Raw genomic sequence first — 2,587 nt, forward strand, 5'->3', positions numbered from 1 at the left:
GTGTGTGCGCGTGTGTGAGTGTGTGCGTGTGTGCGTGTGTGTGTGTCTGTGTGTGTGTGCGTGTGTGTGTGTGTGAGAAAGACACAGAGAAAGAGAAAGAGAGGGAATGTGGGTGTGTTGAATAGCAACAGATTAGTAATAGGCAGACAGGAATAGGTGGAGATTCCAGGGTAGTGTTGTTTGCTAAATAGTGTCCGTGTGGTTTGACAAAGGCAAGGATTGTGAGGGTAAGGGAAGAATGCAGCATACTGCTGATCAGTGCTACTGATACTGGACACGTGGCCTGAGTCTGACTGACAAACAAAGAGAGATTAGCTCCAACAGAAAACACTGAGGGGATGATTGGACCATACCATTTGGCAAAGCATTTGGAGTGCAACAAATCAGTGTTTCTGTCATATGTTCAGCAGCTCAGAAAAAGCATCATTTTTCTGCCATGCTGCTGTTTTATACTGCTTAAGAAAAAAGTTTCAATCAGAAGGCACTGAGTGATGTCGACAGTGTGCAGGGTTTTCAAGTTAAACACACATCAGGAGATGTTAGTCTTTGCTGTTGATTAGGTGGCACTGGCACATTTACAGACAGTGACAATATTGTATTGACCCCCCCCCCCCCCCCCCCCCCCCCCCCCCCCCCCCCCCCCCCCCAACACTGCCTCCAAAGTACAGGAAGGCCAGCTTCCTGTTTTTCTGTTTTAAGTTTGCAGGACATACAGGACAGTACGCAGGACAGACACAATCATTGTCGCAACCACACATGCGTACACACACTCTGACGAAGACGGATCAGTGAAGTCAATCATTATCCATACTGATCATAATCAGTTTTGACTTGGGACAGTAAAAGATAAAGTTATTGTAATACATATAGCACATAATATACATGGATACATGTAAGAGCACTCATAATGTGGTGTGTTATATTCGATTTCCCATCAAAGCAACATGAAGAATTCCGTATATAATTATGAACACAAAGAGGGAAAGAGAGAGAGAGAGAGAGAGAGAGAGAGAGGGAGGGACAGAGAGGGAGAGAGAGAGGGAGAGAGGAGGAGAGAGAGAGGGAGAGAGGGAGGGAGAGAGGAAGAGAGAGAGAGAGAGAAAGGCACCTTTTACATCCCCCCATTGTCCAGCTTCCTCCAGGATTGAGAACCAGGGCTTCCTCAGGACATGGGGCAAGGCAGTTGGCTGATAAGACACACAGCTTCATAAAAACAGAGCATGGTGCCATGGGACCAAAATATTATCATTATTATCTCTCTCTCTCTTAACAGTTGTTTCCAACTGCTTATTTGTACCTAGTTTGTCGGGTCATTGACCTTTGATGCATTTAACCACCTTCCGTACTTGTAGACGTGACTGATCTAGGGACTGAGACTGCTTGGGAAACAGCGACTGAAATCTTTCCAGGTGGATTCCACTGAACCTGAGTCCTAATGCATGTTCCACTATTTATCACACAGAGCCAACCAAACACTGCTTCCCAGTGAATCCTCTCCTCAGCTCCACCGTTAATAATCCAATTAAGTCGTTTGCTGACGTCGACTTTCCAGAAGAGGGCGGTGTCAGAACAGCTTTAGCTGCACGCCCTGCGAGCACTGCAAAAAACACCAACAAGTCTCAGTTTCAGAAAGCCTCTCCTCTCCAGATCAGCCTCCTCTTTGTAGTTCTCCGTCTTGTTCTGCCCAGGTACAACTTTACACTAATTCTTAAATCAATTTCAAAAGCTTTAGACATATTCAGAGACAGAATCTTTATATTCTCGCATCGTGGGATGAAAAATGAATTAAGACTGGGGAGACTGATGACTTTTAACACTTCTTGCAGTGTGATGTAGGCTACAGTGTGCCCAAAGCGTTCACCAGCAGCCGGCGTGACGTCGCTTAACCCGGGATAAAAAACAGAGCAGCACAAGTTCTCCACAGAGAGGCAGAGCAAAACCGGAAATAAGGCCATTTTAGTTTCACAATAAAGTCATAAAGGTGATAGATAGATAGATAGATAGATAGATAGATAGATAGATAGATAGATAGATAGATAGATATTTTATTTACACAGAAGGAAATTAAGGTGTCCAATAGCAGATACACAACATACATACACATAGGCACACAGCCATGTGACGTATGACATCCATGCACCATACATAGACCAAAAACACAAAGGAAGATGTAAATAGTGTTCCCTTACAGTAAAGTTACATTGGAGATAGATTGTAGAAAAAATGCAGACAGGTGCAATGGTATCACAGTGCAAATTCTATACAACATGCACAATATCTCAAAAATATAATAAACATTACTTAACTATGCATAGACCCTGGTAAAAGACTTGAGCTGGTGTTTCAAGGCAGATTTGGAGTGTAGGAGAAAGAAACAACTTAAGTTGTTTAAATTTTATTTCACATGCTTACTCCTTTAAAAACATTTTAAACTGATTATTATTATTTATTAAATACCATGTGCATGTGTCTTTTCTAATTTTCTTAATTTGTACGGGTTATATAGGATCAGCCAATAGGATCAGTCTATCTCAAGATATCCCCAAGCTAAGCAAATGAAATCTCACACTCCCCATTGGGCCCACGT

The sequence above is a fragment of the Etheostoma cragini genome, chromosome 10 (genome assembly GCF_013103735.1).
Source record: "Etheostoma cragini isolate CJK2018 chromosome 10, CSU_Ecrag_1.0, whole genome shotgun sequence".
NCBI lineage: Eukaryota > Metazoa > Chordata > Actinopteri > Perciformes > Percidae > Etheostoma > Etheostoma cragini.